The sequence below is a fragment of the Panthera pardus genome, unplaced genomic scaffold (genome assembly GCF_024362965.1).
Source record: "Panthera pardus isolate Hobbes unplaced genomic scaffold, ASM2436296v1 HiC_scaffold_6, whole genome shotgun sequence".
Taxonomy (NCBI): domain Eukaryota; kingdom Metazoa; phylum Chordata; class Mammalia; order Carnivora; family Felidae; genus Panthera; species Panthera pardus.
Genome location: NW_026526991.1, coordinates 59,641,262 through 59,657,186, shown reverse-complemented (window position 1 = coordinate 59,657,186; position 15,925 = coordinate 59,641,262). Strand labels below are relative to the sequence as shown.

The window sequence follows — 15,925 nt, the reverse complement described above, 5'->3', positions numbered from 1 at the left end:
TGGATAGATCATCTAGACACATGGTCAATAAAGAAACAAGGGCCCTGAATGATACATTGGATCAGATGGACTTGACAGATATATTTAGAACTCTGCATCCCAAAGCAACAGAATATACTTTCTTCTCAAGTGCACATGGAACATTCTCCAAGATAGATCATATACTGGGTAACAAAACAGCCCTTCATGAGTTTACAAGAATTGAAATTATACCATGCATACTTTCAGACCACAATGCTATGAAGCTTGAAATCAACCACAGGAAAAAGTCTGGAAAACCTCCAAAAGCATGGAGGTTAAAGAACACCCTACTAACAAATGAGAAATAAGAGTCCAGGACCAGACGGCTTCCCAGGGGAGTTCGACCAGACGGCTTCCCAGGGGAGTTCTACCAGACGTTTAAAGCAGAGATAATACCTATCCTTCTCAAGCTATTCCAAGAAATAGAAAGGGAAGGAAAACTTCCAGACTCATTCTATGAAGCCAGTATTACTTTGATTCCTAAACCAGACAGAGACCCAGTAAAAAAAGAGAACTACAGGCCAATATCCCTGATGAATATGGATGCAAAAATTCTCAATAAGATACTAGCAAATCGAGCTCAACAGCATATAAAAAGATTATTCACCATGATCAAGTGGGATTCATTCCTGGGATGCAGGGCTGGTTCAACATTCGCAAATCGATCAACGTGATACATCACATTAACAAAAAAAAAAAAAGAGAAGAACCATAGGATCCTGTCAATCGATGCAGAAAAGGCCTTTGACAAAATCCAGCACCCTTTCTTAATAAAAACCCTTGAGAAAGTCGGGATAAAAGGAACATACTTAAAGATCATAAAAGCCATTTATGAAAAGCCCACAGCTAACATCATCCTCAACGGGGAAAAACTGAGAGCTTTTTCCCTGAGATCAGGAACACGACAGGGATGCCCACTCTCACCGCTGTTGTTTAACATAGTGCTGGAAGTTCTAGCATCAGCAATCAGACAACAAAAGGAAATCAAAGGCATCCAAATTGGCAAAGATGAAGTCAAGCTTTCGCTTTTTGCAGATGACATGATATTATACATGGAAAATCCGATAGACTCCACCAAAAGTCTGCTAGAACTGATACATGAATTTAGCAAAGTTGCAGGATACAAAATCAATGTACAGAAATCAGTTGCATTCTTATACACTAATAAGGAAGCAACAGAAAGACAAATAAAGAAACTGATCCCATTCACAATTGCACCAAGAAGCATAAAATACCTAGCAATAAATCTAACCAAAGATGTAAAAGATCTGTATGCTGAAAACTATAGAAAGCTTATGCAGGTAATTGAAGAAGATATAAAGAAATGGAAAGACATTCCCTGCTCATGGATTGGAAGAATAAATATTGTCAAAATGTCAATACTACCCAAAGCTATCTACACATTCAATGCAATCCCAATCAAAACTGCACCAGCATTCTTCTCGAAACTAGAACAAGCAATCCTAAAATTCATATGGAACCACAAAAGGCCCCGAATAGCCAAAGTAATTTTGAAGAAGAAGACCAAAGCAGGAGGCATCACAATCCCAGACTTTAGCCTCTATTACAAAGCTGTCATCATCAAGACAGCGTGGTATTGGCACAAAAACAGACACATAGACCAATGGAATAGAATAGAAACCCCAGAACTAGACCCACAAACGTATGGCCAACTCATCTTTGACAAAGCAGGAAAGAACATCCAATGGAAAAAAGACAGTCTCTTTAACAAATGGTGCTGGGAGAGCTGGACAGCAACATGCAGAAGGTTGAAACTAGACCACTTTCTCACACCATTCACAAAAATAAACTCAAAATGGATAAAGGACCTGAATGTGAGACAGGAAACCATCAAAACCTTAGAGGAGAAAGCAGGAAAAGACCTCTCTGACCTCAGCTGTAGCAATCTCTTACTCGACACATCCCCAAAGGCAAGGGAATTAAAAGCAAAAATGAACTACTGGGACCTCATGAAGATAAAAAGCTTCTGCACAGCAAAGGAAACAACCAACAAAACTAAAAGGCAACCAACGGAATGGGAAAAGATATTTGCCAATGACATATCGGACAAAGGGCTAGTATCCAAAATCTATAAAGAGCTCACCAAACTCCACACCCGAAAAACAAATAACCCAGTGAAGAAATGGGCAGAAAACATGAATAGACACTTCTCTAAAGAAGACATCCGGATGGCCAACAGGCACATGAAAAGATGTTCAACGTCGCTCCTTATCAGGGAAATACAAATCAAAACCACACTCAGATATCACCTCACGCCAGTCAGAGTAGCCAAAATGAACAAATCAGGAGACTATAGATGCTGGAGAGGATGTGGAGAAACAGGAACCCTCTTGCACTGTTGGTGGGAATGCAAATTGGTGCAGCCACTCTGGAAAACAGTGTGGAGGTTCCTCAGAAAATTAAAAATAGACCTACCCTATGACCCAGCAATAGCACTGCTAGGAATTTATCCAAGGGATACAGGAGTACTGATGCATAGGGGCACTTGTACCCCAATGTTTATAGCAGCACTCTCAACAATAGCCAAATTATGGAAAGAGCCTAAATGTCCATCAACTGATGAATGGATAAAGAAATTGTGGTTTATATACACAATGGAATACTACGTGGCAATGAGAAAGAATGAAATATGGCCTTTTGTAGCAACGTGGATGGAACTGGAGAGTGTGATGCTAAGTGAAATAAGCCATACAGAGAAAGACAGATACCATACGGTTTCACTCTTATGTGGATCCTGAGAAACTTAACAGAAACCCATGGGGGAGGGGAAGGAAGAAAAAAAAAAAAAAAAAAAAAGGAGGTTAGAGTGGGAGAGAGACAAAGCATAAGAGACTGTTAAAAACTGAGAACAAACTGAGGGTTGATGTGGGGGTGGAAGGGAGGGCAGGGTGGGTGATGGGTATTGAGGAGGGCACCTTTTGGTATGAGCACTGGGTGTTGTATGGAAACCAATTTGACAGTAAATTTCATATATTAAAAAATAAAAAATTAAAAATTAAAAAATTAAAAAAATAAATAAATAAAAATTGAAAATATGCTTAGGGATCCTGACTTCAACATTCCCCTAGTTCTTTGAGAACAACATAAATCTTTTGACTAAGTCATTAAAGGTTTGTTTCACCTCTTTGTCCCTCAGAGTATAAATAAATGGATTTAACATGGGGGAAATGGAAGAAGTATAGACACTCCCTTATTAATGGTCATTTCATCTTTTGCTGAAGGTTTGATAGAGACAAAGAAGCAGCTGCCATAGGTTATAGAAACCCCAATAATGTGGGAAGAATAGGTAGAAAAAGCTTTTGTCCTTTGCTGGGCAGAGGGGAATCTTAGAGTTGTTCTGATGGTATACAGGTAGAGCAAAATCACACACATACACACACACACACGAGTCATGATGAAGACTAACACACAGCAGACAATAACCATCTGCTCAAGGAACCATGTGTCTGAGCATGAGACTTTCAGAATAGGGTTAGAATCACAGGCAAAGTGGTCACAGAATTCCAGGTCCAATCCCAAGCCAAGTGATGCGAAATGGTCAAAGTAGTCATCCAACAGCAGAAGATAAGCCTTTTGCACACCCTGTGGTTCATGATGGTCATGTAACAAAGGGGTTTGCAGATGGCTACGTATCGATCAAAGAGCATGGAGGCAAGGAGAAAAAAAAATCTGTTACACCAAAAAGATCTGTAAAGAAAATGTTTCATGCACAAGCATTATAGGGAATAGTCCTATCACCTGTTGATATACTGTACAAGAACCTAGGAATACAAGCAGACGTGAATAAGATTTCTAAGAAGGAAAATTTTTGGAGAAAAAAGTACATTGCAGTTTTAAGGTGAGAATCCATTAATATGAGAATGATGACGGTCAGGCTTCTGGTTACACTCAACATGTAGGTGATAAGTAGAAATATAAAAATGAGAATCTGTAGTTGAGTGTTATCTGTCAATCCCAGAAGGATGCAACTGGTTAAGGAAGTATGGTTTCTGATTCCTAGGTCCTGACTTCTGCCCAATATTCAGGTAAAACTGAGGGACTTAACAGTTGAGAATAGGATAGAAACAAGGTTACAATGGGTTTGTTTAGAAAAGCCAAACAATGTACTTTACACATAGTATTTTGTTTTCTTTGATAATGAACATTTTTTTAATAATTCATGCTCTCAGTTCTGTTGTCATGTCATTTAATATGCTTGAAACTTAGCTTTCAAATATTTTGACCACAATTTATAGTAAGATACACATTTTACAGTCCAGTGTATATGCACACATAGATACACACACTTGCATATTACTGAAATTAAAAAACGTCCAAAAAAAAATCTACCTTGCTCTCTGATGTTTCTTATTCTAATTTATCTCATCAAAAATAAATACAAAATCACCAAGTTGACTTCATATTCTACTAAATGGTCATGATCTATATTTGAGAAAAATAAATCTAGGGATTCTTTATAGTCCAAGTAAAACAATTTTTTATGATTTTGAAGTTTACACTGGACTTTAACTTTACCCATTAGAATAGATTTATTCTTCGAAGCCTGATGGCAATGAAATCATAAACTTCAGGGAATCTTTTTTTCTAAGAATATTTCCCTTATCACTAATTGAAGTTTTACTCCGTTTCAATATCTGCTTGAAGCTTTTTTTTTTTCCTGGATAAATGGGAAACACATGAGAAGTGGTTATGGCACAAGATGTTTCTATATCCACCTACCAAGCAGCTAAGGACACTGTTCCACTGCCATGACCAAATCTAAAATTAATCTACAAAAGACCTTTTCCATATAAAAAAATTATTTCCTAAGGACACCTTGGTGGCTCAGTCAAGCATCTAACTTTTGTTTTCGGCTCAGGTCATGATCTCACTGTTCATGAGTTCCAACCCCACGTCAAGCTCTGTGCCAAAAGCATGGAGCCTGCTTAGGATATTCTCTCTCTCTCTCCCTCTCCCTCTCCCCCTCCCCTGCTTTCTCACTCTCTCTCAAAATAAAAAAATACACTTTTTAAAAAATAAAATAAATTCTTTCCCAGATCTTTCCCACAATTTTCTCAAATTTTTGTTGCCCTTATCTGATTTTTACTGATTGCCCCACTTTGGTGCAAAACAGAGAACATTTTGATACACACCAAATTCACTAATAAGTGAGAAAATGTTTTACACACAACTGAAGAATAGCCTTAATGCTTTGTAATTCAGTCTATTTGTCTGACTGAAATACTTAGACCTTCTTAGCAAGTCACTGATGTTATAATCAGCTCTGAGTATTAAATGCATTCACCAATCGAACTTCTATCCTTAGCTTCTAATAATTTTCTCTGATTCCTGACCTCCAACCATTTCCTTATGATACAGCTCCTGAATACACCACTCCACTGAAATTATTCTTGATGAGTTTCCCTGATATTTAAGTACCAGTGAAGTGTAGCCATTTTATTTGCACTTTTCCTTGTCAATCACTCCTTTTTATGAGGTTCTTGACACATTGTTTGCATGATATCCACACTCCTGGTTGGGTTCCTACCCCCCCCCCCACCGCACCCTTCTGTTTTCTCTTTTGTAATTATCTCTTCCCCTACTCACCTTTGTAACACTGATATTTCTCACACCTCATCCGTAAATCCTCTTAGCTGCTTCTGTATGTGCTTTTCCTGGGAACTGATTAAATCCCATGACTTCAACTTAGCACATAAAACTTGATATTTCAAAATGTGCATTTTGATAATGATCTTTGAATGTTAGACACCTGCCCCTGGAAATTTTACATTCCCTCTAGATGAATTTGTTAAAAACGGATTGCCCCATTTTCTGTATTTCTATTGATCCTTGTCTTACTCTGCTATACAAAGACCAAAACCTAATGTTTATTGCTATATATTAACAATTGATATCAAGCTATATTGTTTCTTAGACTTCTCTTGAAATTCTCTTGACATTGCCAGTACTTTCACTTAGTTTTGCTGTTTCCCTGACTCTAACAAGGGGTAAGTTTTGTTTGTTTGGTGAGATAGAGCTACAAAGATGGACTCTAAAAACACACCATAGTGAGAGCCAGTTATGTGGTAGTCATCTTACATGGACTACCTGCCTGGAAAAAACATTGTCATCTAATCATCTATGGTTTTCCCCTCCCCATTTCTCCATCTGTTTGCTGATTCTGACCTGTAACTGGCTCTTAGGGACTCATTCCTGTATCCTGCTTGGATCTTCAAAGGAGTTTTTCCAAATCACAACAAACCACATTTATGACCTTTCTATGTGGTTTGTTACTCCCTATGCTTAATAGACGATGTTAAAAAAAAAAAAAGTGTCAGAAATACGATTTCTATGTTGTTTAATGTAATAACCACAAAATTAAAGGAGTCTGATATAGAGTTAAAGATAATATTTGCCCTCAGACCTAGATCATCTTATATTGTTTATTATGTTGACTCAATTTTAAAACTAATCTGACACCTCTTACTTTTTCCATATCCCTGACTCTAATTTAGGGAATTCTTTTTGGCTTTTATGTTTGGTGGGGAAAATATTCTGAGTGGCATTTAAATCACACCATGCCGATCTGTCAGCCCATATATAATACCTACATTAAGGCAAAAAGTGTTATCACTGTGTTTGACACAGAAATAGCTTTCCTTTCACGGTTTCCACTCATGCCTCCTCAATATACTTATCAGAAACATTAACACCAGAGATTAAAGAAACTTAAATTCTGGATTTGGACCAAAAGCTGTTCTGGGATTGTTCCTCAGCCAACATCAACTAACTACATTAACACCAGCTGAAATTATTTCACTCTCCAAGGCTTGTTTAAGGCCATCAATAAATTGGGAGGAAAAAAACCCAGAATTTCTTTTGGAAATTCCAAGTAACTGATTATGTGAAGGCTTCATTTGATTGCTTTAAAGTATTCTTTTCTTCCAGAAGTGGAAGATACTGTCTATACACCACCCACCCATTTCCCAGAATAAATCTCCCAGTGTTTAGACTCCATTAAAGAGATGAAGGACTGCTGTAATGTTTTAGGAGGAGCTGAGAGCACTCCCAAGAATGTATCACACAAGTAACAACAGATTAAATGAATATTAACAGTAGATTTAGTAAGTGAAAAATAGACTCCAGATATAGAAAAGGATTACATATATAGTCCACCAGCCCCTCTTTTCCTCATACTTGAGGCATGTAATTGATGCCTTACACAACTCTGGAAACTAGATCATGTCCTTGCTCCTAAATATCTTGAAAAATAAATTGACACCCTTGTTTGATTCACACCTATTTACTTCCTAGGTCTTTTAGAGAACTGAGCATCTTAGAGTGAAGGGTAACCTTACTTATATCGGCAGATAATCTGCAATTCAGGGATGCTTCTTGAAGTCCTTTATTTCACATATTTTTAGGTGACCTGATATTCAATACTGCACAAACCCAGACCTATCAATATCTTCAATCAACTAAAAAATTATGAACTCTTGTTTCTTTTAACTATAATTCAATTAACTATTCCATCTAATTTTGGCAAGACATATGAAACTGTTTCTAAGAGAAAATAATTTTCTAAGTCTCTCAAAAACCATAGACATAATGGTTTTAGTTGATTATCCCTGAGTATCGTGAGGATTAGAAAAATGAAGATTATGTTTGTATGGGCTTTTATGTGGACTTCTGGTCGCTCTTACTCATGGACCCAGACTCACCTCACAGACAGCTCTGGGATGGTATTGATTATCCAATCATTTCATTTCTAACATGTGGCCAAGACCTTCCTACCAAGGTATTTGTGCTATTTCTAAAGGTAATTGCTACTCCATCCCCAAAGGCAAGGGAATTAAAAGCAAAAGTGAATTACTGGGACCTTATGAAGATAAAAAGCTTCTGCACAGCAAAGGAAACAACCAACAAAACTAAAAGGCAACCAACGGAATGGGAAAAGATATTTGCAAATGACACATCGGACAAAGGGCTAGTATCCAAAATCTATAAAGAGCTCATCAAACTCCACACCCGAAAAACAAAGAACCCAGTGAAGAAATGGGCAGAAAACATGAATAGACACTTCTCTAAAGAAGACATCCGGATGGCCAACAGGCACATGAAAAGATGTTCAACGTCGCTCCTTATCAGGGAAATACAAATCAAAACCACACTCAGATACCACCTCACGCCAGTCAGAGTGGCCAAAATGAAGAAATCAGGAGACTATAGATGCTGGAGAGGATGTGGAGAAACAGGAACCCTCTTGCACTGTTGGTGGGAATGCAAATTGGTGCAGCCGCTCTGGAAAGCAGTGTGGAGGTTCCTCAGAAAATTAAAAATAGACCTACCCTATGACCCAGCAATAGCACTGCTAGGAATTTATCCAAGGGATACAGGAGTACTGATGCATAGGGGCACCTGTACCCCAATGTTTACAGCGGCACTCTCAACAATAGCCAAATTATGGAAAGAGCCTAAATGTCCATCAACTGATGAATGGATAAAGAAATTGTGGTTTATATACACAATGGAATACTACGTGGCAATGAGAAAAAATGAAATATGGCCTTTTGTAGCAACATGGATGGAACTGGAGAGTGTGATGCTAAGTGAAATAAGCCATACAGAGAAAGACAGATACCATATGGTTTCACTCTTATGTGGATCCTGAGAAACATAACAGAAACCCATGGGGGAGGGGAAGGAAAAAAAAAAAAAAAGTGGTTAGAGTGGGAGAGAGCCAAAGCATTAGAGACTGTTAAAAACTGAGAACAAACTGAGGGTTGATGGGGGGTGGGAGGGAGGGCAGGGTGGGAGGGAGGGCAGGGTGGGTGATGGGTATTGAGGAGGGCACCTTTTGGGATGAGCACTGGGTGTTGTATGGAAACCAATTTGACAGTAAATTTCATATATTAAAAAATAAAAAATAAATAAAAAAAAAATAAGAAAAAAAAGAAAAAAAAAAAATAAAGGTAATTGCTACTCCAAAGTCTGGGAGAATAAACCAAGAATTCCCTCTGGTTTACATAGCCCTGATATTTGAACCTTCCAAAATCAATAAAAATGAGAATTTTACCAAGATTGATGTTTGTTTTATGTGCCAAACATGAGTGAATAAACACAAGTCCCAGGTGAATTGGGTTCCAATGTTATTAATGAATCTTTTGTGTAATCTTTTGGCAAAGATCCTGAAACATGTAGGACTGGGGACCATGTCCTCAGAGACCTGAAGATTCGACAATGATATTCAACACAGGACTTTTACACAAAATAAAAACCAAATTAAAAAGAGCAAGTCTACCATTTCTTCCTTTTATTCAATAACATCTATAGCTGCTAATAGCTGCTGACAGAATACAGTTACCCCTTTTCTCCTTCTGTAACATTACCTTAAATGACTCATTATAAACAAATATAGACAAGTTAAACTTAAATGTAATAACCACCCTAATATCTCAGATTACAGCCTTCAAGAAATTTCCTGTGTAAATATATTCATATTGTTATATTTTAAAATATGAAACACTCTTTGCATATTTTTCAGATTACTTGATAATTAAAAACTTAAAACTTTTTATCTCAATAATTACAAATTTGTATCATTTAGGTACCATGTAATATTTCTTTTTGGAGAATTCATCATAATTAGATATCAATCCTAACAGTTGAAACTTTGTAATTTCTAAAAAGTTGTTTTCACCATTATAAAAAATAACTACTTTGAACTGATTAAATGGTTCTACAATTTTTATTATAAATTCATGTTGTCTCTTTTTAAATCAACTATCAGCTGTGATGCAAAATGCATTCTTGAAAATCTTTGTCTATTTACAGTATTTCCTAGAAGTGAGCATTACTACTTGTATGCATATTAACAATTTAATTGTTATGTGTGTTGCAAATATTTTCCCCACTCTTTTGTTGGTCTTTAATTGTGTTTATGCCATGCTTCATTTTTTTAGCATAGAATCTCATGATATATTCAGAAAAAAATGTATATTTATCTGCATCTTACATATTTTTCATATATATTCTTCTCACTTTATACTTTTAAAATGAACCATGCTGTTCTATTTTTCAAATTTGTTTATTAACAGAGGTAAATATTTTAATAGTGACTTTACTAGTTTTCTTTCAAATTGCTCACTTTCAGAGATTTAACTGTTTTTGTATGATTTGTGGTTACCCTCAATATTTTTATTTTTGTTTTGTTTATGCTTTATTTTACTTTTTATAATTTTAGTAAAATATATATAACAAAATTTACCATCTCAACTACTTTCAGAGTATAGTTTGTGTTAAGTACATGACACATCTCCAAAGGCAAGGGAATTAAAAGCAAAAATGAACTATTGGGACCTCATGAACATAAAAAGCTGCACTGCAAAGGAAACCATCAACAAAACTAAAAGGCAACCAACAGAATGGGAAAAGATATTTGCAAATGACATATCAGACAAAGGGCTAGTATCCAAAATCTATAAAGAACTCACCAAACTCCACACCCGAAAAACAAATAATCCATTGAAGAAGTGGGCAGAAGACAAGAGATACTTTTCCAAAGATGACATCCAGATGGCCAACTGACATGAAAAGATGCTCAATGTCACTCCTCATCAGGGAAATACAAATCAAAGCCACACTGAGATACCACCTCACACTAGTCAGAGTGGCTAAAATGAACACATCAGGAAACTATAGATGCTGGTGAGGATGTGGAGAAACAGGAACCCTCTTGCACTGCTGGTGGGAATGCAAACTGGTGCAGCCACTCTGGAAAACAGTGTGGAGATTCCTCAAAAAAATTAAAAATAGAACTACCCTATGACCCAGCAATTGCACTGCCAAGAATTTACCCAAGGGCTACAGGAGTGCTGATGCATAGGGGCACATGTACCCCAATGTTTATAGCAGCACTTTCAACAATAGCCAAATTATGGAAAGAGCCTAAATGTCCATCAACTGAGAATGGATATAGATGTAGTTTATATATACAACGGAATACTACTGGACAATAAGAATGAAATCATGCCATTTGCAGCAACATGGATGCAACTGGAGGGTATTATGCTAAATGAAATAAGTCAGTGAGAGAAAGACAGATATATGTTTTCACTCATATGTGGAAACCAAGAAACTTAACACAAGACCATGGGGGAAGGGAGGAGAGAAAAAATATTTGCAAACAGAGGGAGAGAGGCAAACCATAAAAGACTCTTAAATACAGAGAACAAACTGAGGGTTGATGGGGGGTGGGGGAGAGGGGAAAGTGGGTGATGGGCATTGAGAAGGGCCCTTGTTGGGATGGGCACTGGTGTTGTATGTAAGCCAACTTGACAATAAATTATATTTCAAAAAATTCATCATGAAAATGTAAATTATAAATATACATGTGCCCAAATACATAAATCAAATATTAACAAAACTGAGGGGAAAATAGACAGAAATACAATAGGAAATTTCAATACCCCAACTTCTTGGATAAAACATCCAGGCAGAAAATCAATAAGGAAACAGATGATCTAAATAGCGTTACAAAGCAAATGGATCTAACAAACTCCTACAGAACATTCCACCCAACAGCAACAGAATACACATTCCTCTTGGGGGGCATACAGCATATTCTGCAGGATAGTTCCCATTTTAAGTCACACTACAACAAAAATATCCTAAAATTGACTATGGTGATAGTGGCACAATATACTAAAAACCATTGAATCGTACACTTTAAATGGGTAAATTGCATGGTATATGAATTACATATCAATAAAACTTTCTTAAAAAAACTGTCAGTTACATTACAAGAAGGGAATATTTAGGATAATCTCACTCATGATCAAACACAAAATTCGCAAACAAGATGTTAACAAAATTAATCCAATGATATATAAAAAGGATGATATTATGGGCATTGAGGAAGGCACCTGTTGGGATGAGCACTGGGTGTTGTATGGAAACCAATTTGACAATAAATTTCATATTAAAAAAATAAAATAATAAAAATAAGATGATAAGCCAAGATAAATTCTTATTAATTCTTAAGATCCAAGGCTGATTTGAGATCTGAAAATTAATGTAATTTACCACATTAATAGAATATAAAAATCATATGATTCAATAAATTTCAAAAAAGTTTGATAAAATTCCATATTTTTCATGATAAAACCCTTTCACAAATAAAAAATGAACTTCTCTAATCTGATAAACTATACCCATATTCCCACAAATATCTAGCAAACATCATACTTAACGTTGAAATGTTTATAGTTTATTTCTGAGATCAGGAATAAGACAAGGATATTTGATATCATCACTTCTACTTAGCAGTGTCCTGGAGGCTCTACCCAGAACAATAAATCGAGAGAAAGGAATAAAGAAATAGAAGAACTTAAAAGAAATGCACAAAACTAAGTTTACTTAGAAATGAAATTGTTTTTATGTAGAAAATCCAAAATAATCTAAGGAAAAAAATTCAGAATTTATAAGGCAACTTAAAGTTCATGAATACAAAATTAGTACTCACTAAACATGTTTGCTTCTTATATAGGAATGAAAACTGGGAAGATAAAAACTTTTAATGATTTCCTTTACACCAGCACCCAAAAGAATGAATACTTATAAATAAATCTAACGAGTCATGTGCAATTCTAAACACACAGACACATACGAACCCAAAAGAAAAAACTATAAAATACTGAAAAAAAATTTTTTTTTAATTTTTTTTTTTTAACGTTTATTTACTTTTGAGACAGAGAGAGAGCATGAACCGGGGAGGGTCCGAGAGAGGGAGACACAGAATCTGAAACAGGCTCCAGGCTCTGAGCTGTCAGCACAGAGCCCGACGCGGGGCTCGAACTCACGGACCGCGAGATCACGACCTGAGCTGAAGTCGGCCGCTTAACCGACTGAGCCACCCAGGCGCCCCAAAATACTGAAATTTTAAAATAACCAAATAAATGAATGGGGATACCATGTTAATGAATTGGAACAGTCACTACTCTAAAAATGTAAATTGACGACTGTATGCTACCATATATGAGAGACAAAGAAGCAAAAATTGTACAATAGGCACCTCCCACCCTGCTATGCTCGGGGCTTAGCCTTTTGGGTCTTAGCCCCATAGGCCTGTGCCAGCAGGAAGAAAGCTGCCTCCTGGAAAGAAAAGCCTAAATGTCCCGACTCTCTGTGTGTGACTCACCACTACAGTACCACAACCTTAGCGTTTAAAACAACACAATCTTGTTTTCTTACGGTTCTGGAGCTTCCAAAGACCTCCCGTGTTCTGTGGCTCATGGCTGCTTCCTTGCAACGCTCCAACCCACGCACTTACATCCAACCGCACACCTACCCACTTCCGGCTTCCAGCCTCACTCTTATAGGGATCCTTGTGATTACATTGGGCCCACCTGGATAACCAAAAACCATCTTCCCATCTCAAGACCCTTAACCTAATCACATAGGTAAAGACTTTTTTTTTTTTTCCCCAGCCAAACAAGGTAATATATGCACCGGTTCTGGGTAATATATGCACCAGTTCTGGGTAATATATGCACCGGTTAGGACATGAACATCTTTGGGGGCCATTATTCTGTCTACCAAAGTTACCAATATTTATATTTTTTAAATTAAGACAAAATTTTAAAATTAATTAGAGAGCATTTGAACCTCTTTGTAAACACCTGTGTCCAATTCCCAATTAATTTGTTGTTTTCAGGTGTTGACTTTCAGGGCTAAGTAATGATTTTTTTTTTCTTTTAGTTGGAAACGTTCTGGAGCACGTGAGTGTGATGACTGTGGTATTGTCTGGGTTACTAAGCAGCTTGGATGAGCATCTGTGTAGGAATCACTCTGGTAGGTTATATTTAAAAACTGTTTCTTCCAAATGTTCAGAACAGGGCCAGGTCTCTACTAAGAAGTGGCCTTAAATCTGCTACAGGAAAAAAGAAAGAAAAAAGGTAGAGCTTATAAAATGCAGAAGGTGATTAAATCACTTTGTTTAATATTAACAGCTGTCTAATAACCAGTGAGGAAGCAAGGAGGATTAAAGGAGAGAGGAAAAACCTGCAGCACAGCTTCTTGACTGATCATTGAACCAGTTAATCACATTCTGATTAGAAGTGAGTGGAGAAAGAAAACATGGGCACCATATTCCTGTGAGTTTTCTCTTCTAGGCGTGGAAAAGAGGAACCATAGTGCTAAGATGCCCTTGGACTGGAGATGGAGACCAAAAAACAAACAACAACCAAAGACAAAAATAAAAGACCTCAGTAAGATCTGGGTAGGGCAAGCCCGTGCTGAAATGTATTTGCTTTTGTTTTGTTTCTTCCTTGAATTGGTAATTGCAGAACATCCACCCCCTTAATGCCGGGAGGAGAGGTGTGAAGTCTCCTGGTCTCTCAGTCTAATGAGAAAAACCCCCTACCACCAGTTGCTACACAGAGCTCTGGGTTTTGAAGGTTCAAGTTGCTACTGCTAAAACAATCAAGTAAAATTGAAAGCACATTTGTAAAGAGATTAACACAGCTCTAAAATGAGGAAGTTCAATGTTTGCCTAAATGGTTCCCCCCCTTCCTGCTCCCCCTTGCTTCTCATAACATTTTATGTGTATTTTCATCTCCTGGGAGGGCATTAACTAATACATAATGTTACTTTATTAAAAAATTATTGATGAGGGAGGATAAGGCAAGCTGACAGGATGCAACCCCCACCAATGGGATATTGTGATACTCCTCAGGCACTCCTGGCTGCCCAAGAACAAAGGGAAAAACAAATGGTTAACCGATAGAGATCACAGTCCTGCAAGACCTAAGTCTCCATCACCCCTCCATAGTGATATGGGAAACAAAGACAGAAAGAAATTGCAGATAGAACTAAACTTCCTTATAACCTGCAGCCCATTGACAGATACAAGAGGCAGGCAAAGTAAAACATTTCTCCAGTAACTCCTTACTGTCTTAATGTTAATGCTTTGCTAAAGGGAAAAACCACCTTAGTTTGACAATAGCTAGGCCTCCAGCATCCTATGAGTCTTCTTTAGCATATGGAAATTTCACTGGAAACTTCCCCTGGACTTTACCTCCCCAACTCCATAGTATATAACCAGTCTCTCCTCATGGTCCTGGGGCAGCTCTTCCTGCCCACAGGTCATGTCCGTGCTTTAATAAACCACATTTTTGCACCAAAAATAAATATATACATACATAAATAATAAATAATAAAATAAAAAAGTAAATTGTTAGGCTACCTGGGTGGCTCAGTCATGATCTCATAGTTCATAGGATGGAGCCCCACATCAGGGTCTGTGCTGTCAGCTTGGGATCCTCTCTTTTGCTCTCTCTCTGCCCCTCCTCTGCTCATGCTCATTCTCTCATTCTCTCTCTCTCTCTCTCTCTCTCTCTCTCTCTCTCTCTCTCTCTCAAACTTTAAAAAAATTTTTTAATTAAAAACTAAAAATGTAAATTATTCCCAAATTGACCCTTCAATTTAAAACAAATTCCATTAGGATCCTAGCAAATTATTTTCCTATAATCATCTGATTCTAAAATTTATATGAAAATTCAGAGAACCAAAACTAGACAAACACCCCTGAAAAAGAACAGAATTATATTGGCAATAGTACAGAAAAATAGACCAATAGGATAGAAAAGGAAGTGCAGAAGAGACCCATGTGAATGTTTCCCTGTCTCCATTTCCCAAGCCTGTCTTACCTCCCTTGGACCCTCCTTCCCCACCTCAGCCCCTATTTCCTCCTTCCCAATAGAAGGAAGCTCTAATATTGTTGTGAGGGCTTGCCCTTCTCTCTTGATAACTGACTCACATTTGTAAAAGATCTGAAGGCATTTCTACAGTAAGTGTGACTTCTGCAATTCTATAGGGATATACAGAATTTTTTTTTTATTATTTT

General features: G+C 37.1%; 1 pseudogene; it reads right to left on the bottom strand.

Annotated features, from left to right (window-relative positions):
* Positions 1 to 3,106: 3,106 nt before the first annotated feature.
* On the bottom strand, positions 3,107 to 6,700 carry LOC109270236 (olfactory receptor 6C2-like; annotated as a pseudogene).
* Positions 6,701 to 15,925: the final 9,225 nt, after the last annotated feature.